This window comes from Rhipicephalus sanguineus, chromosome 9 (genome assembly GCF_013339695.2).
Source record: "Rhipicephalus sanguineus isolate Rsan-2018 chromosome 9, BIME_Rsan_1.4, whole genome shotgun sequence".
Classification (NCBI taxonomy): domain Eukaryota; kingdom Metazoa; phylum Arthropoda; class Arachnida; order Ixodida; family Ixodidae; genus Rhipicephalus; species Rhipicephalus sanguineus.
The window spans coordinates 99,541,980-99,562,925 of NC_051184.2; positions in this window are offsets into that span (position 1 = coordinate 99,541,980).

Below are 20,946 nucleotides of genomic sequence, written 5' to 3' on the forward strand. Positions count from 1 at the left end.
CTTTATTTTCTCCGCGTAGCATCAGTGTTCTGTTAAGAAATAATATGTCTACATATGTATGGCGCATGTGCCTATTTATATTAATTTGTATCAATCGTTTGTATTTGTTCTTCAATTTGTACACTGTAATTGCAACAGCTTTACTGTGTTATACTCTTCTATGCAATGCGTACCCAGGCCTTTAGGGTACTTGAATAAAAAATATATAAATAGTTGATATTTTAATCGTCGTCACGAAAATGTAATCGCCATGTACAATATAAGTATAGAAGCAAGCTCCTACACAACATACTGGATGCTATTCCAGATAAAAGGTCTCACCCTTATTCGCGAAATAAAGATAGAAACTACGCTTAAAATAACACCCAGTGACACAAAAAGACCGCACCCTAAAACGATACCACAGGAATAGGAGTGTGAAAAGGCCAGCAAAAGGAAAAATCTACATGTTCTTGTGAAAAAACAGCAAGTTGTCCAGGCTCTCCGGCTTCAAGCTGGTGCTCCTGTCTTCGAGTACGTTCCCAGCTGCACTAAAATTGCGTTCGCTGCTGGCGCTCGTGGATGGCATGGAAAGTACTTTTTTGTACTTTGCATCCTTGAGGCTGCTGCCCTGCCAGCAGCCTCAAGCCCGGGCCCGGCCGAGGCTCGCACTTTCAAGCCCGAGACCAGCCCAGGCCCGCTGGAAAACGCTTCCAACGACCCGGCCCGGCCCGCGGGTCGGGCCCGGGCTTTCGCGTCGGTCCGGGCCCGTGCAGTGCTCTAGCAGTCACTGTAAGAGAAACAGTCAATGTTACAACGAGCACGCATATTCTGCTTACGAGAGCAACTACAAAGAGGACCGGGGACACGGCAAGTGCACATATCGCCGTCATTAGCGTTCTTTCTGCGACACGCCATGCCATTCACGAAGAAGCAGCATTCTCATCGCTAGTGTGATGGCGTGTGTACGTCGACCACTTCTGGTCTTCCTGGCTCGGCACGAAGGTGCAGTCCGCGTTCCCTCGGCCCCTTTCGTCGCACTGATGTCATATCTACGATGACCAAACATGCCAATAATTAGGCCCGATACTAATGGATCAATTAAAGGGAGCGAGCGCTTTGCACCAGAAAGCGACCGTCCCGCGAGCGACGCCAGAGCCTCATGGTCGCTGGCTTCCTCTGCTACATAAGTACCCCAAACTCTGCATTGGCGCATCTCCTGTTTTTATTTGCGAATGTCCTCATCGGACACAAAGCTACACTGTGCGAACCGCACCCCATTTAAACATATTGCTACGCTTTTCAACAATACTTTTAGCTATACTGCGTGGTGCATCAGAACACGGAAGGCACAAATCTACTCCATATTAACCTTAATTTCTACTAAACCTAAACATAAAAAAACAGAAACGCTGACTGCAAACACAAAGATAAGACTTTAGCATATATAATGTGTTGGCAAGTTTTAACTTAAGAAATAAAACACAAAATATATGATTGACGATTTTAGTGAAAAATTTATTGTATTGATAACGTACTTTCTGGTCTCGGGGCCCGAAGCGCGACTCTGACATTATTACCGCTGAGTATTTCGACAGCACATTCCTAATCACGCTTTTAGTACCGGCTTCGCGTGTCCCCATTAAAAGTCCGCACTTTTTATCCCTCGTGATCCCAACAACCTAACCAGCGGAGATCCAGTTACGTAGCTAAATGACCATCGGCAGCGCAACATATTTTGTTACGAAAGCAATCCCTCCCAGAAAATGGGATTCCCACTACGAGGAAAACGACTGTCAGCGACCATCTCACGCTAATCTCACTCGCGGTGATGAACCCGCTGATGCTCATAGCAATGTCGGAGTACTCTCATCATCATTCGCGCGCAGTTCTCGAGAAATGTAGGGGAGCCGCTTCACACACACGAGATACTAAGAAGTATATTGGCACAGTTACATTCCTAATCTGTGTTCCGCTTCATTACTGTTATTTCTTTAAGCCAGCACTAGCTTCTGTGTTGCTTCATTTTTCACTAGCCAACAGCGGAATTCCCAAAGTAAATGAATGGCAAGTCCTAACATTTGCTCCTTTCTTCCTCACCATCACGCGTCATTGATACTCTCGTCCTAGCATGTTGACGTTGACGCGCTATAATGTATTGCCATTGACCATTGCAGGGTTAACGTTAGTTCTAAATCATAGCACATTAGCAGGGTTACGGCGCCTACGAGGTGCGTTTGAGCTGAAGTCTAAACTGGCGAATTTATGACGGAACATGGATGGTGGCTTTTCGGCTAGCTGATGGGTATGCAAGCCTCGTGAAAGAAATCTGCAAGCAATTAACTCTCTAGCGATCTCGCACCTGTTCCGCGATGCTCGAATAATCGATTCGGTGCAGTTGACCGGCCATGATGCAGGTAGGCCCTACACAGCTGCGAGAGTAGAGTTTTCACCGAGCTGACGTCGGTACCAGTGCTTCCTTGTTGACCGCTGACTTTTGACCAAAAATCTGCGGGCAACCCTAATCCTATACTTAGGTGACTTGCAGTGGCACTCGCACGTCGGCGTTCGTGTGCTCTGGTGTATTCCTGGAGTTAGCATTATGTTTTTTCGCGCTGCCGAAGAGCATCTCTGAGGCCACGTAGAAAGAAGCGCGTGGTTGAGATCTTATTCGCCAGCTGCCAACGATTCCAGCCGCTCACAAGAAAATCGTGTCGTCTTTCAATGAACTAATTCAATTTGTTTTGATTATTAATCGTGTAAGTTAATTGGCTCTAAAGAAAACTTATGCTTTTGTATCAAATGAATCTAATATAACTCTTAACATGAAAAAGAGCCATCGATTTCATGCCACTTTTATTTTTGGAACACTTCTTCTGAATATTCGCCAATCTGGAAGTGAGTGTCAGACCGGAAGTTCTTGGAAGAGAAACTAGAGTGCCACTCAGCGCATGTGTAATGAAACGAACAGGCAATTAAGCCAAGGAAAGCATAGGGGACAATGTTTGCTGTTTCGTTCATTGCACTGTAACTGTTTTTTGCATAAACTGGAGGAAATTAAACTGGACGAAAAATCGCGCTTTTTGTCGGTGGGATGTGAACCCACAACCGTCGAATGACGCGTGCGATGTTCTACCAAGTGAGCTTCAATAGAGGCTCCCTCGTCCACTTTTTTTTGTAGGGTACGTCTGTGTGCTTAATACGTGGGAGTTTTAGCCAGCGCCACTCGCAGCCCAGGCGGCGAGTGTGGAACACTTTTTTTTTTGCGAGAGGGCGTCAAGGGGCACGTCATCTTCGCACGGGGTGGCGGCTGACCAAAAAAACTTCGCATGCTACCTAAGGCATCATGTCTGCCGCTATGAAAGTACGAAAGAATGGGAAATGTCCGAGAGCCTCGTTTTTCTCTATTGTGCACAACTAATGAAACCGTCAGACAATTCAGCCAAGGACAGAATAGGGGACATTATGTGTCGTTTCTTAATTACAGTGCAATGATTCTCATCTAAATTGAAATGAATAATGTGGACTAAAGGTCACCCTTTCCGTCGGTGGGATCCAGACCTACAACCTTCGAATTACGCGTCCGATGCTCTACCATACGACGGAGGGCGCTCCCTCGTTCACATTTTTGTAGAGAATTTATGCGTGCTTAATCCCTGGGAATGTTAGCCAGCGCCAAGGCGGTGCTTGTGGAAAATTCATTTTGCCAGAGAGCGTCACGTGGCGCGTGACCTTCGTTCGAGGTGACGGCTGACCAGTAAACCCTCGCATCAATAAACCTAGGCACCAAGTCGAGGACTCGGCAGTTTCTTTCACTGCTCTTCAAATGATGTTCTGTGCTCCGGAACTTCAATGACGCTCTTCCATTCTGAAACGATGTGACAGAAACTATTGCGTTTTCCGCATAACAATGATCAGTATAAGATTATTAGCTTTTGAGAAGCTTTGAAGCCACAATGGAAGCTTTTCACTTTACTGTACCTTTTAGCGACTTTGGTGATCGCAGTACACCGTGTGTTCTAACATCGCAGTACCCCGTACATCGCAGTACACTATGTTCTAATGATGAGCAGGCAATGACAATTCTGAGTGATAAACACACTGATTCAGATAATCAGAATGTATTCACAATAAGCTATTAGGCGTCGCCGAGTTGGACAGTGCTAGCAAACATTGGTATAAACTGCAGTCCATCTGAGCACGTTGGCTGAAAGTGCAAGAGTGGAGTCAAACAATTTATAACAAGCTTGTACCCTATATGAGTTGCAATATCGCGAGCTGGGCTAGTTGTTGGATGTTCATCGTAAAATATAAATAGCGCGACAGGGTCAGAATGCGCACAGAAAGAAGCAATTGACACAGAGCTTCATTCTCTCCGTATTCTTCTTTGTGTTCGTATTCTAACGCTGTTTTGCTGTTTATATTTTACTATTTTATAGTTTTAGGAATGGCGGCCATTTAAATGGTCCCTGGTTTTACTCAGCTGTGCATTCAACAATTCACTGTGCTGTATTTTCTTTCAGAGAAAATGTATTAGCACCCGAGGTTATCAGCTCGTCTTCCCATTGGGTGCCTTGTTCCCCGCCGATTTTTGGCCATGTCACGCGTATACATGCAACTCCACGAATGCATGCGTGGCGTGGTGGGTTGCGATGAGTTCAGAAACTTGTAGTACTCTTGACCTTACCCTTGAAGATTTGAAAGCTATAGCGTAATCTACATCCGTTTTGCATCGCCTTCTCATTAGCTCCTCATGCTTCACTTCTCAACGAGCCCGTCAACTGTGCCGCAAGGAACCGGGCGCCTGTGCGCATGACACTGGCCGTTGTACGCTCTCCCGGGGTGTCAATGCAAAGACAGCTGCGTAGTGCCCAGTGCAAGTATGTAAAGCAATACACGCATCTAGAAGCTGGACATATTGTTGATATTGAGACTGATTATAATCATGACTGTAATCAACGCCGAGCTCTTTGTAATGGGTTCACTCAATTAAACCATCCAGTCGTTGCGTAGCGCACACGGTGTGATGACCTGTGCGATTACGCGCTTCTGCCATGCAATATTACTTCTATCAACTCCATATCCTTCAAGACACCTGTATAGGGTTTATTTTCAAAGCTGTTTGAAGAACTCACGTGGCTCTGTAGGGGAACACGTTATTGCCACGCGGAATGCCTTCGTTCAATTCTGCCTCAAACCATGCTTTTCTTATTTGCTTCCATCGCGATTTTTTATTCGCTCACAGACAACACCTCCGACAGCGGCGTCGGCACCGGAATTTCTGCGGCACGGGCCGTTTAACGCTCTCGCATTAAAGGAGCATGCGCGAGTTAGCTGGCACGAAATTGCGATTCTGGAGCAGCGCTACAGGAACAAGCATAGAAGAGGACACAAGGACAAACGCTGACTGCCAACTGAATGTTTATTGATGGTCAGCCATGAACTGACACGGAGCGAAACACTCCGTAGCTGTTGCTATGGAGAAAACAAGATCTCTGTCTCAAGCTATCTTGAAAGCGCTATCAAGCTATCTCAAGCTGTATTAACAACAATGGACTGAATACAACTCCATGTCGCTACATATGTGGCGTCCTCTAATCCGTAATGCGGATCTTTTGCTAGTCTACATCCTACAAAGACGAAGAACAACTGTGTGAAAAAAAAATATGGCGACAGCTCTACCAGGGCACATTTACATTTTACCAATATGTATGCACCCGACTTCGCCCATCAAAAAAGCGCAGAGTACTGAATTTTTGTTTAGATCAAATTAGCGTATGCGTTTCCGATCAAACCTCCCTCTTACATATAACGAACACGTGTATATTTGTGTGTGTGTCAGCTTTTTTTAATTTTTCTATTGCATTAACCAAAATTTTTTGCCATCATGTTCTCCTTCATATCCAAAGAAACAAGGCTCACAGAAAATGAAAAGTGTATGATATTCGTGTGCATTGCTGTGCCGTCATTTCTTGGAGGCTTTTTTTATCACCGTCCCGATACCCAAGGACAACAACAAGGCTATGGTATACTCGTTAGCTGATTTCGCTTTAAGCTAAGCATTGCCCTCAGCGCACCCCCTATAGTCGGATACAACTTTACGAGTATCTGGCATTCTCTACTCAAAGGCGGATGAACACAAGCCAACAGCAATGGGCGTGCACTGCAGACTGACGTCATGAACCGGACAGCCGGCGACTCCCCTGCGGATAACATTACGGAGTGCATGAGAGGGCAATTGCTTTAGTAGCGGAAGTGATCGGCTGCCGCACTTCAGTCGTCTGGGCGGGGCCTCTCCGGACTGTTTAAGTTGTATACAACTACAGTTGTCTCTCTCTCAGTCTTGGCTGGTTAGCAAAGATGAAATGATTTTGCACCCGTGGTTCTAGTAAGAAGCTTTCCAGTCGGTTCTGCGAATATCAAGAAGCGGAAATAAGGTTGTACAATGTTTCCAGGAATTGTATTCTACTGCAATACCCGGCAAACTCCGTGCCCATATAACATAGCCAGCCGTAATGCGGTGTAGCCGAACTATCTAAACACGACGGCAAGCGCAGCGAATGTCTCTATTGGCATCGACAGAAACAGTGAAAAAAGCAGCGTTCGTTAATTGAGTCTAGGGGCATGCGAAACACAATATCAAGCTAGGACCGTGGCGCTAAGCTCATTTCATACGGCCTACCCAAGCACGCGCATTCAATATGAAATGCAGAGGTGCACCAGTACAAAAATATCCCTGAAAGAGTAATAAATTATGCGCACTAATTACTCGACGCACTCATAGAGCGAGCTTTGGCTGCCGACATCCACATCCCTGCATCCTGACCTCCTGGGACATGTAGCTACGCTTGCATTTCGGAAACGTCAATGCGGCTTGCAGTCACAGATCAAGAAGGGAGCCGACGGATGGATACACGTTATAGGTTTCAAAACAGGAGAAAGTGCCTCAGATCAGGCTGGCCGACGTTTCGATAGGGGACCTATCTTTGTCAAAGGCGCCTTTTAAGGGGTTAGTGATGACGTCATGTCCAGCGGTGGCGCGTCTGTTGCTGTTGGTAATTTCTGCCTGGAAAGAGAGAAACTCGAAAGCAGAGGAGTGTAGCCCTTCATTTCAAGAGAGTTTGCAAATACGTTCGGGTCTGCCATGTCAGAGTTAAAGGTAGCTGCAAAGAAAGAAAGAAAAAAAAAGGGGGGGGTACAACCAAGCGAGAGGGCGAGTGCAGCCATCACAAAGAGCTGCAGAAGGTGGTGAGGAAGGAAACTACAGGCGGGGAGAAATACCGGGCGGCTTACGTTTAAATGTCCGTCAAGAAGCTGCAGAAGGTGGTGGGGAAGGCAGCTACAAAGGAAAAAAAAAGGTATTCGGGCGGCGTACGTTTAAACTTCCGCCTGCCTACTTTAAGTGATATTGAAAGGGTTGCCTGAAAAGCAAGCTCCTGCTTAATGGGTGAAGTAATTGGCTGGCATATGCATCCAGTGTCGTCGGTGGCTTCCAAAAATTGGGCGCCCGTCAACTAAGAAGAAAAAAAAAGAAAATGAAAATATCTTAAGAGTATAATTTTACTCTTAAGATATTTTCATTTTCTAGTGAATCCGAACCACGGTTTCCTTCCCCCTTTCCGCGCTCCAAAGGCCGCTTCTGGCCAGCATTGTCACAGCCCTCGCCTTCTCAGGAAGTTCTACGAGTCTTATTCCGATTGTTCCCCCCCGGCCGCCCCTCGTTCCTTTCAACTTTTTTTTTCTTTTTTTTCCCCTCTTAGTTGACGGGCGCCCAATTTTTGGAAGCCACCGACGACACTGGATGCATATGCCAGCCAATTACGTCACCCATTAAGCAGGAGCTTGCTTTTCAGGCAACCCTTTCAATATCACTTAAAGTAGGCAGGCGGAATTTTAAACGAACGCCGCCCGAGTACCTTTTTTTTTCTTTGTAGCTGCCTTCCCCACCACCTTCTGCAGCTCCTTGGCGGACATTTAAACGTAAGCCGCCCGGTATTTCTCCCCGCCTGTAGTTTCCTTCCTCACCACCTTCTGCAGCTCTTTGTGATGGCTGCACTCGCCCTCTCGCTTGGTTGTACCCCCCCCCCTTTTTTTTTCTTTCTTTCTTTCTTTGCAGCTACCTTTAACTCTGACATGGCAGACCCGAACGTGTTTGCAAACTCTCTTGAAATGAAGGGCTACACTCCTCTGCTTTCGAGTTTCTCTCTTTCCAGGCAGAAATTACCAACAGCAACAGACGCGCCACCGCTGGACATGACGTCATCACTAACCCCTTAAAACTAACACGCCAGGGATGACAAGGCGCCTTTGACAAAGATAGGTCCCCTATCGAAACGTCGGCCAGCCTGATCTGAGGCACTTTCTCCTGTTTTGAAACCTATAATGCGGCTTGCAGTAATGCAACGACGACGCAGTGTCGGCTTGGGTTGGGCTGAATCATCTGGTTTTGGAGTCATAAGTTGCAGATGTCAAAGATAGAAGTGCGTATTCTTGAACACAATGAACGTTCGTACACTTCGTTGGTGAATAACATTGACTGAGAACGACTAGCGTAAAAGAAAAAGGACGGTGGTTACACAGAGGGAAAAGAAAGTGCGATACTGTAGAGTGCAGTTCATGCGTTTTGTTCCTCGTTCTCCTGATCAGAGCAAACAGTGGTCAATAAAAATGAGCCTACGCTGAAAGGAAAGACCTCGAACAGAGAGCGAGGGGCAATCAGTCACACTTCACCAGTGAGTCCTATGAATGCACGCGCTTCCTGAACGTTGTGCGTAATCATGTCTACGCTGGGTAACGCGACGTGTTACCGATAAAAGGAGATAGAGAAACAATGAGGTGGACAAGTATAGGTTCTACTAAAATATTTGAAGTGTTTTATGGTCAACATGCCAAACAAACGTTTATTCGCCGGACTTCTGCGGTACTCGCGACCAGTGATATTAATGTGTGTTTCTACGTCGGTTGTTTGTGCATGCTCATAGTCTACCTATCTAAATTCTGGTGTGAGTAAACGCTTGTCCCTTGTTGAATATTCCTTCTACTTAGTATGTGTTATTTTACGCTGCTTTCTTTTTTTAATGATGATATTCAGTTACGTATTATTCTGAACATACCCACTTTAAAAATACAAACATCGCAACTTCTTCCGAAGTTCCGACGTCTTGCGACGTCTTTCCGAAATGTTATTACTGGTTGTAGAATATCAAAATTACAAGCCCTGCAAAGGCTTTGCTTGATCGTGCGATTGACTGCTTGTTCCTCGATGGCCTCTATGCAGTTCTCATTTCATGCCAGAATTTCTGTTAGCCTGAGATAAATTCCAGACTTTTCAGCAAGTTGAATCTCACGTTTCTTTTGAAAGTGTGAGCGAAATAATTTGCTAAAATGCAGCCATTTCTATTCAAAACTTGCGAGTTTGCATTGATTTCTTTAAAAAGACGTCATTATTCACAATCGAGTTTTGAAGGAAAGATAAGCTATGAAGTTCAAAGGAGAACGCGAAGATATAAAATACACCACACACAGTGATATCCCATTCCTATTTTGGTTTCATGTTCAGAAAAACACAGCTTCCCGTTTTATTCCAATCCGCAGCATTTCACCAAATGTAGTCAAGCATTGAGGCATTCTCGTAGACTATATTTTTTTTCCAAAGGAGGCGGTATATATGGCTAGGGTTCCGTGTACCTTTCCTGTGCGTCAACAAAAACGTGTGTAATGGTAACATGGCTCTTGTGTTGCATGCCACTGAAATAAATTTCCTGAGCGCTGACCACTAAATGAAACCTTCTATCTTGCCGTTTAAAATTTGACCACCTGTTTCTTTGCACGAGTGCGTGTTGTTTTTTTCTAAAGGAGCGAGGTTTAGACAAGGAAACTTGGCTCAATTTCCCGGGAGTGCAAAGCGCGCTCAAGTAGCTTTGAGTTTGAAAAGAACTGTAATCAAAATAGGAAACATTCTCTGTGTAATATGAACTCGAAAGCGCAGCTTCGACAAAAAAAATAAGCGAAATCCTGCATCTGTTTGAATCAAAGTGAGCCAGATTAATTAAACCAGTGCTGCGTCTACAGTCGGGACCAAAACAACCAATATGGCAGCGTCCAATCTGTTTCATTTATGCTCTACTTCCTTTCCTCTCGTGCTTTCGTTCTACAATTAGGTTTTCATGGCCGATTTGGTACTTACTGAAGGAAATGATCTTGTAGGCCAAAATTCCAATGTAAAGAGTACGAGACCTAGTTTCCTACTTCTTTCTGCCTTTTAGGGCTTCTTCTCAAGTTTTGCGTTACAGTATCATGTCTTTTTTTCGCTCCAAGACTCTAAATTTGTAATAGAAGACAACGGAAATCTACACTTTGAAGAAGAATAGATCTGAAACGGCGCGGCCTAAAACTAGGTAAAAAGAAGAAGAATATTTGAAGCATTTTCAAAATTTTAAGTAGATGCCAAGAACAAGAAAGCGCTGCCGACAGTACAGAATTGCACGCCTTTTGCCTGGAAGGACCACTCGCTCCAGAAGTCTAGTCGTCACCATTATGCCCATGCTACAAAAGACGGCACCGAGAAAATCACAAGGAAAGGGATAATTTTGTCGAAAAATTTGGTATATCGTTTATTCGGTGTGATTTAGACTCCTTTTACGAGCTAATTCAAACAAAAAAATGTTTCAATCTATTAGGGTCAAATCCAAATTTTACTCCTGAGTACCGACGATTGTTGACTGTATAGATTGTAGCCGCAATATAGATTTGAGGTATTTTGGTACCATGAGGACACTGGCAAACAATTGTCAGAGCAGGCTCCGCCATGGTGGCAGCAGCAAAAAACTGAGCTTTTCTCAGTTTCAGTCAAGGTAGACTTGGCTCTTTAAGAAAACGGTACATATGTGTGTATTGTTCAATAAAACTGACTTGATAGGTTGGACTTTATACGTGCGGTCCTTTCCTTGTCTACATTTTCTTGCGCTGATTTCTCCAATGGTGCCACGAAAATTGGACAAACTTCCCCTCCCATCACCGTTCCACTAAACATGAAGTAAAGAATGCACGTGAGACAAACTCTAATTAATATCACGAACCGCATGCTTCAGACTGCACAAGACGCACGCTGCTAAACGAAGAATGCGACAAACGATGACGCAAGTGCCACGATGCTCTAACGGATAACGTTCGAGGACCCTACTGTAAACTCATAAGTGACTTTCTGGATAGACATTGTAGATTTAGCTTTAGGGTTCAATCGCACGAACAAACTCAGGCTTTGGAATCCCGCGTTATCGATAGCCTAGTGCAATAAAAATATGTTACGGGATGCAGGCGGATGCGAAAACTTTGAAGAATATATGCTTCACGAATTCAGGTTTTGTTGCACAGGGCATATACTTCACTTTTAAACGAAATACCACGTGGTGGAGCGCCGAGGTTGAACAAGTTCACACGTAATGACAGACTTTATACCAGACTGCCATGCGCGCGCCCGAGTTGAGAGCGAGGATTCATAATCGGCATCAACGTTATGACCAATCGACGCAGCCTTTGCAGTGTTTGGTGACGTCACGAGGCAAGTGAGTGACTTGGATTGGCTAAACGTTATTATTGTCGTTCATTCCACCGCACCTGTAGCCAACATCCAGAAATGGCTGCCCCCAACAAGCAATAGAAATTGTGCACTATTGCAAGTGCTTTAACAGTTGAACAGAATTGTTTGATTAGTGGCAAAGGCACACTGCTTATGCGCGATTGAAATACCAAACCAATCATTATGAGTGTTTATTCAGAGGCACCTGTTTTGAAAACAAACTACAGCGCCGAAATGGATCTCGCAGCCGCCCACTACGAAGACTATCGTAAACTACACTGGTTAGGGAACCTACAAGGATTTTTTTCTGACTGCAAAAAAAAAGAAACAGTTAACTTGAATGCTCTTCGTAGCTGGAAAATAGGGAGCGCGCGATGGATAATTAGAATACGATCGCCATGCTTTTTTTCTCTATTAGCTAATCCCACATTCGAACACCTAAAATAACGGTGCTTCTATTGAGAAAGACCGCCATTGTTTTTCGATCTTGCTGTCCTCATTCGGAACCCTCGATGTAAAAAGCGCTCTAATCTTTAAAACTCAGCCGGTAGTAATTTGGTTTTTCCTTAGTTAATCGGTTCTGTATTGCTCTTGTTCATGTTAGCTTTTCCTTTTTTCCATTCTTTATAGCAATAATATTGTCGTGTGAACTTCTCTTTAATTCGTGTTCATTACTCGGATAGTGCTACAGGTTTGTGTTTTCTCATTTTCTTTTCTTGTGCTCCGATTCTGCACATCGTGTAATTCCTGGAATATTTACCACACAGAAAAAAATCTGCTCTAAGCTGTTCAGAGAATTTTCCTTGGCTTAGATTGCTCCTGTACAATTCAGCCTTAGATTGCCCCTACTCAATAAGATCAGCAAGATGAATACATACGAGATTAAATAGCACTGGCTCTGCTCTAATGTCCTGGGCGAGTATCAGAGAAGCAGAAAGAAAACGAAATGTATAGCTCAACTAATTGTTAAGTAGAGAGTAAACGAAAGCGCCACCACATTGAGATTTTTCTTTTCATCGACCAGTGCTTACACGTGCCTTTCCTGCGGCAAATGATGAGAACAACATTTTTTTTTGCTATTTAGCTTCCTCTTCAACTTTCAAGTGAAATATCAAGCTATGTGACCCGGAGCTTTTCATCTAAACTTGTAACCGTTACTTCACTTGTTTTCATAAAAAAACAGCCAAATAGTAGGGGTGTGCGAATATTCGAAAGTTTCGAATATTCGTCGAATATTACATTCAAAATATTCGTATTCGGTTCGGAAATCGTGTATTCGAAAAGTTTCGAATATTCATAAACTTCGAATACTCGAAAAATTCGAATATGCGATTCGATTATTAGTCATAAGATAACTCGATTTCCACATTTCTGCTGCGTTCGTATAGATTAAAACTTTTCCGAGAGGAGCGACAAACATCGTAAGTACACGGAGGCACGATATCTGCCTGCGACGAGCGCCCCAATACGTATGATGTATTGCTGGTGCATCTCCGACCTGCAGCGCTGTTGGCGATCATGTAACCGTACATTTTCAATATTATGCGGCCGTAGCGGGCTGCACTACCACTCGTTCACTATGCGGGACCACTTCTGAAGAAAGACACTGGTGGCTGACTGTAGGCACCTTCAGATACCCCAGTCTGGCAAAGCTTTGCCCCATGTACCTCCCTATACCAGCCACATCTGTTCCAAGCGAGCGTGCCTTTTCAGTGGCAGGGGGGTTGTCTCTGTTAGAAGGAAGCGCCTGCTACCTGATCATGTGGAGCAACTCGTATTTCTTCATGATAACATCTAGTCATTACTTTCATTGTGCCGTGATATTTGCTTGTGTTGTGATGTGCATTGTGCTAGCCTGGACATTGTGTTCTGGAGATAGCAGTGTATGTAGTGTGGCCAGTCAGGCTGTTAATGTTTTTGTTTTTTTCAAATAGCTACGTGTTAAATAAAATATCGTTACTGTGGAGGCATTTTTCCTTTGATATTCGATATTCGATTCGATATTCGAAGGTGGATATTCGTATTCGATTCGTATTCGAAAAATGTGATATTCGCACACCCCTACCAAATAGTTTTTGCGCATGCACCTCTTGATGTCCATTTCTCTTCCGAAATACGAGGGGGGGAACCAAGGTATCGGAAGCCATGTTTTCTTGTACAAAAATCTATGTATGCTGCACGATGTCCCAGCCACTTTATTTTGTTCAACACTTAAGAGAGAGAATGTTGAAGAAACGAGCTTTGCTTTTTTTGTAACACGGGGCGAATAACGTTTCCAAGTGTTCTAATAAACCATGTGGACCTATAAACTTCAAACTAAGGCAATCTGCCTGTGGTACCCCCTATTTTGATGCCACATACAGTGTTCGTGTTTTTAGATTATATGTATCCTGTCAATCATGCGTGCGGAAGACAACAGTACAACAGTTTTGATATTGAGACTATAGCGTTCGTATATTTATAAGGGGTTAAATACTTAGTGCAATTGAGGTTGCGATAATGATCTGCGAAGACAGCAGAGAGATGTATAAACCACAAGAAAAATGTGCTCCTTGTTTGAATGTTCACTGGTAACGCTAGCAATATTTAACAGAAAAAGAGAAACTCAGGAGCGACGTACTTCTGTGCGTGGTAGCCGAGTTAGATTCAATTCTATAAAGAACAGAACTAACATGTTATCTTACACAAAACTTATTCCACAAATGCGCGACAGTCACGCACGGCAAAATAAACATGGGATTTCAGCCGAGAAGTGAACAATACACTATGTGAAAAAAATGGCACATCTCACGCCTCTTGGGAATCGGTTTCATGCGAAGCGTTCACCGAGTAGTCTATGCTGCATCATATGGCTTTCATCCAAGCGTTACGAGGTGGGTCCACGTGTTTTTGTGAGATTGGTAGTATGCAAATCGTGGCTATGCCAGGTACGTCGACTACACTGCCGTTTAAAGGGTAACTGATGGACTGACGTAACGTCAGATCTCACTTTCTAGCAGAGACGTCAGTATTATCGAAACGAAGTCCACTTTACTATGCGTTGATGTGAATATCACACGTAAATTTCGTTAGCGTATTCCTTCGGGGTCGAGCAACCCCTGAATATAGCTTCCCGAATCATAGGGATGCAAGCGTACTGTTTTTAAACCGGAGCTAACACTGGAACCACAATCGCCCAAAATCCTACATCACGCCTGTATGATAGGAGAACATCTGTAGTCTTTATTGCTTTGTTTTAAAATTAGACAGCCAGCACTGCAAGCACAAGTGACGTTGCACCGACGTTACACCTGCATAGGGTCTTTTTCCGAAGCACATTCAAGACGTGGCTTGGCTCTGGGGTGACTACCTGACTGCGACACAAATGCTTGGGTTCGATTCCTGCTAGGACCATGATTTTTATTATTTGAATTCGTCGTGGGTCAGCGCTTTTTATTTCTTTTATTTTTTACTGTTTTCATAAATAGCACAATTTCTTTTTTTCTTACTGAATTACTAGTGACTGCTTTTCATATTCTTACATATGCATGAATAGTGGACAGGCAGTTATTTACGCATGCAAAACATTCATAAAAAAGCAATCATATACATCTAGCGCAATAATTAGCTAAATAGGATTAATCTTCTTTTGATGTAGTGATGCAGCAGCAATAGTAAGAAGCCATTAATTCAGCTTAGCAGAGAAGCTGTGGGGCAGTTAACATCAAGGACATGCGTTCAGTTCCCGGCCATGGCGGCCACATATCAATGGAGGCAAAATGCATCAGCGCCTGGGTTCTTACAATATTTAATCATTGCTACAGTGCACAAAGAGGGGTAGAGGGGGGTCTATGAACAGGAAAGTATCACAGAAAAGGCGTGGAAGTTGAAACCATTTGTATGAGTGTGGAAAACACATACTGAGGAATGAACTGGAGACCGGTACGTTACCAGTAACGCGTAACCCAGTTGCAAATGCCCATTGCCTACTACGCGAGAGAGCATCGAGGGGGAAGTTCTGAAAGTTCTCTTTTTTGTTCAGCCGGTGCGCCCAAGTTTTCTTTGCTGCATACAAATTCTGCTACCACGTATCCTGCAGCGAAGCTGTCTACACAACATACAATATTGTCCAAGAAAACGAGATTGAACACCAAAATGAGTGCCGACAAAGAAAGGTTTTTCTCAATTCGAAAGGTGGCCGATCGTCTAAGAGGATTCGCAGTGTCCAAATGGAGGCTCCAGCGACGTTGCTTGTCCTGCCCAGTTATGATTATACAAGGCATGTTTACCTGTCGTTTCATTTCATTGCATTAAAGGCAATTGGTATTTTGCGGTTGTATCTGCTCAGCAGCTTTTGAGCATCTCTTGAGGTACTTGTCGTGGTCAGCAGGACACTGCAAGTGTCGGTGCGAAGAATGAATAAATTATTTTTACGTAGCCGCATTTGAAATGACTGGTGTACAATATAGAGGATGTGGACGAATGGCCAGAGAGGAAGGTGGTGATGGGGACAATCGGGACAATGAGGACATAATTATCGCCTTTCAATTAACGATGACAACCGTCCACCCCCCAAATCTTTGCATTCGCTACGATGCCCTCCGCTCCGCCGCCTTGTCTTCTTCGTTGATGCTATTAGTATCGAAAGGCACTGCCGGAGTGGAGCGAGCGCCGCATGCTACAGTCGGCTATGCTATATGTGGTTTTGCCTGCGTTATTATCATCATCGAGGTTATCGAAGAACAAGAGGAAGAAGACTTCTCTTTCGGGAGAGCTACGCCTGTAGCGGTCGCATCTGGAACTAAAGTTACGCTTACGCCTCGGGACTTTGCCTCGGCTTAGGAACCTGGCCAGCCAGCTCCTAAAAAGTCACCTGTCCGGTGCATAAATTTTGAGCCACGGTCAAAACTTGTCCGGTTGTCCGTTTTTAACTTTTCCCCCTGCTTAGACGTTCGCCAATTACTCCATTACATATTCAGAGTTGAGGAACAATTTCACGGTAATTATTATGAATATATGCGCATGACCGGTGTACAGGACAGTATTTGTGTACGGTGTACAGGCGCACAAATGTTTGCATTACGTTTTGTCGATAATGTCCCCATATCGACTATGAGTTGGCTCAATGCGATAGCTTCTATGCGTCCGCAAAGAACCACTAGACAGTGCTTTTCTCCCGAGCTCAACGAAACACTTCGAAATGTTGAGGGCAGAAATCCGTGGAGAAGACCGCTCCCATTGTGGCACGTGTCACGCAGGAACTTCCCGAGGTAAATTCGTCGAGATCGTAGCGAGCAAAATCGGAACTGCCAGCCAGTGATATCTACCGCGTCCTATATTTGGAAGTGGAGCGGAGGAAAAAAATCGCCAGGACGGGTTATTTCCCCGTTTTGTTCTTCAGCATTTGATTGTAAAGTTGCGTGACTTCGCAGAACTTCTTTCTCTAAGTGCGTGGTGCTGTTTATATCACTTAAACTTTGTTCCGCATGCGTAAGAAGACATGGACGTTAACTAAAGTACCGTCCTTATCATGTTTCGACGCGTTATGTTCAGGTGCGTTTTGCTATAAAGAACCTATTATAGCGAAGCCTTGGAGGTGAGTAATGGGTTGCGCTCTCTAGCGCCTTCTAATGGGTTGTGCTCTTTCGCTCCTCCCGCTCCCGCTGTTAGTCCGTGTTTTGCCTTGACTGCCGCCATTGCGCATCGTCGCCGAGTGCCGTCAAACAACCACCTTAACAATTTGGTGGAGAGTGCTGTGCTCTCATTCGATGCCCCTGGAGCTTCGATCGCGTACCCTACCAACTACCATGCCTTAAGACGCCACTCAGCAAACGCCTCCTCTCACACAGACCACATGTCCCGGTGTTCCTCGCATCCGCGATCCACCTATCTTCACTGGCGCCCATGGTACCGACGTAGAGGGCTCGCTCGGAATTTAGGAGCACGTGAGCGTGCCCAAAACAAATGGGACGAAGCAGGCAAGTTGAGAAACTTGGTATTTTAGCTCACGAGAGTAGAAAGCTTGTGGTACAAGCTTGGGATGTAAAAACAGCGCAAAATATAGACAAGGACAGAGGAAGAGACGACACCGCGCTGAACTCGCAACTAAACTTTATTGGAAAGCACACGCGCATATATCAAGCATTCGTCCCGGTCACGTGGCAAACCAAAGGCGTCTGCGCAGCATAGCAAACAAGGTACGAAACATGGCTAATCGTTGTGGACATCAACACGTGTGCACCAACCGAGATAAAAACAACATAAACCTTCATACTCTCCAAAAACATGCGCAACCATCCATAACAAACTAATAATCACTTTAACCTGGCAGCGCTGAACCCAGGTACCGAACCTCCTTTTCACCAAGGGCCACAGACGGCTTACTTACACACTTTTCCCCCTCCCTCCACAACGATTAGCCACAACGATTAGCCATGTTTCGTACCTTGTTTGCTATGCTGCGCAGACGCCTTTGGTTTGCCACGTGACCGGGACGAATGCTTGATATATGTGCGTGTGCTTTCCAATAAAGTTTAGATGCGAGTTCAGCGCGGTGTCGTCTCTTCCTCTGTCCTTGTCTATATTTTGCGCTGTTTTTACATCCCAAGCATGAACCACCAACTAGCCCAACTTTCGCTATTATTGTGTACAACAACCACGCGTCCGATTTTGCGACTTGGTCCAATTTGAAGACCACCGTCATCAACGTTTTTGGCCGCCCTGCAGTTCGTAAGCTGCAAGCAGAACAGCGCTTGCACGAACGAGCTCAGCAGGCCAGTGAATTTTTCACAAGTTATATCGAAGACGTCCTCGACTTGTGTAAGAAAGCAAACGGCACCATGTCCGAGTGTGAGAAGATCCGAAACATTATGAAGGGCATTGACGACAATGCCTTCACCATGTTGCTCGCCAAAAACCCTTCCGCAGTGGCCGAGATCATAACGGTGTGCCAGAGCTATGAGGAGCTCCGCCGGGAACGTTCCATGACCCGTCGTTCTCCATCGCGCGGCTAAGAGCTTGCTGGCTTGGCGGCCATACCTGACCAGGCAGCGTTCCTGGCAGAAGTGAAGCCATTCGTGCGCGAGGAAATTGTACGGCAGTTCTCTCTCCTGGCCTTTGCCCACCCGCCGCACGTTCAACAGTCGTCGACGAGCCTTCTTCCTCCCATCCACAGAGCGATTGAGCAGGAAATTGCGGAGGTGATGCCTGAAAACCACTAGCAACCTCCGGCTCCTGCGCCAGTCACGCTGAAGTTGTCCCCAGGACGCCCCAAACAATCCCTGCAGCTGCCCCACGGAGTTACACCTAAGACGCCGCTAGACCTCCATCCTTCGAAGCGGGCGTGTCGGCTACGTATGCTGCTGTCATCCCTAGGCCCCGACTGAATCCCACCATGCAGTCATTTCAGCAGCCGCCCCTCCAATCGCATCCTGCCCCGGCCAACCGATGGCGCACACCCGACAACCGGCCCATCTGCTTTGCATGCGGTTATGCCGGTCACATGGCACGTTACTGTCATAGCGTGCAGCCGCCTCGAGTCGCGTCACTCGTCACTATCCAGTCCAGCCAAGCATTCTACGACCCACCTCCGCCTATATCACCGACGTTACGGCCAGCGCCATCCACTCGCCGCTTTCCGTCTCCATGACGTCGCTCAATGTCACCAATGCGGCCACGTTCTGTTGCGCGAGAGCAGGAAAACTAGTCGTCGCAGTCCACGTGGCAAGGGCTTCGACGCTATCGAAGTGTAAAAGTCCACAGCGAGGACCACCGAATGTAATAGACGTGTTCGTGGACGGTGTTCGCGCATCTGTCCTTATCGACACTGGAGCCGCCGTATCCTTTATGGACGCAAAACGGCCGTGCCAGTTTACTGCGCCGGTCTCGCCTGCTTGGCACTTCGCCTGCAAGATTACGATATCCGCGTGCTGCACCGCAACGGACACCAGCATGCTGACGCCGACGCCCTCTCGCGCTCCTCCTTGCCTGACGACAATGCCTCCTGCTCAGCATCTAACATTGCTGTTTCTTCCATCGACAGTCACACCATCGCTTCCGAACAGCCCAGGGATAAATGGATCGCCTCGCTGATAGACTTGCTCACTGATCCGTCGGCAACGCCAACCACTCGCGCGTTGCTTCGTCAAGCCCACCATTTCGCCATTCTTGACGACCTACTGCACCGACGCAATTACAACGCCGACGGTAGCCAGTGGCTACTTGTGATACCCCGCAGTTGGCGTTCTGAAATGTGCGAGTGCTTCCACTCTGATCCGCAATGCGCGCACTCTGTGGTAACCAAAACTTAGCACCGCATTCGACAACAATATTTCTGACGAGGGATGTACCGCTACGTGCAGAAGTTCGTTCGCTTCTCCTCGATTCCCTACGCCTGAAACCTTCAACGCACGTGTCACCAGTCGGTCTACAGCCATTACCTTGCCCTAACCGTCCGTTTGGGCGAGTGGGCATCGATTTGTATGGACCACTTGCTCTGATGTCAGTTGGTAACCGCAGGGCCATCGTCGCTGTTGACCATCTCACGCGATACGCCGAAACCACCGCCCTCCCAGCGGCTAAGAAAATTTTGCGCAAGAAGTGTTGATCATGGAGTACCAATTAGCTCTAACCCATACGTCAGTCCATCAGTCAAGAACTTTTATTGATCGGTCCTGAGGAGTTTAAGCCGCCGTTGCTGAAGAATGTCGTGAGCTTGCCAAGACCTTTACAACGCATGAACAAGAGCGGCAGAAGAGCATTCGCGGTGGCGCTACCACTTCTGACCCTTCGTTCCTCCCTGGGGCGCTCGTATGGCTTTCGGTCCCTGCCACTGCAACTGGCCTCTCTTCAAAACTACTGCCGAAATACGAATGCCCTTAACGTGTCGTCGAGCGCACATCCCCGGTCAATAACCTGATCGAACCCATCGAACCATCTTCGGACATGTGCCGTGGAGGGCGCGACATTGTCAGCGTGGAGCGCCTCAAGGCCTACTATGACCCGCTCATAATGACAAGCAGTGAGGTCGCTGGGCGGCTCCCTTTTCGTACCCGGGGTCATTCTAGCGAAGCCTTGGAGATGAGTAGAGTTACTGTATATGCTACCTTTAGGTAACAGAGTTGCGCATCTGTCTTCAAAACGCCGCTAGCAGCCATGCACTGCGGAGAAGCTGACGCTCGGGCCAATTTCTGTATTTTTCGACGCCGCCGCTCAGCGAACTGAATTAACACTAGTCATCGACAGCCAATGTTTATAGCCCGTTTTCGATACACCAGACATGTTAATTGGCGACACGGTAGACATGTCACCTGCAAAAAAGGAGTGCGACTTCACCGCATAACTGTGGTTGCTAGCCGCACCTATGCGCAACTTTGCTAGCTAAAGGTAGCATACACAGTGATTCTAGAGAT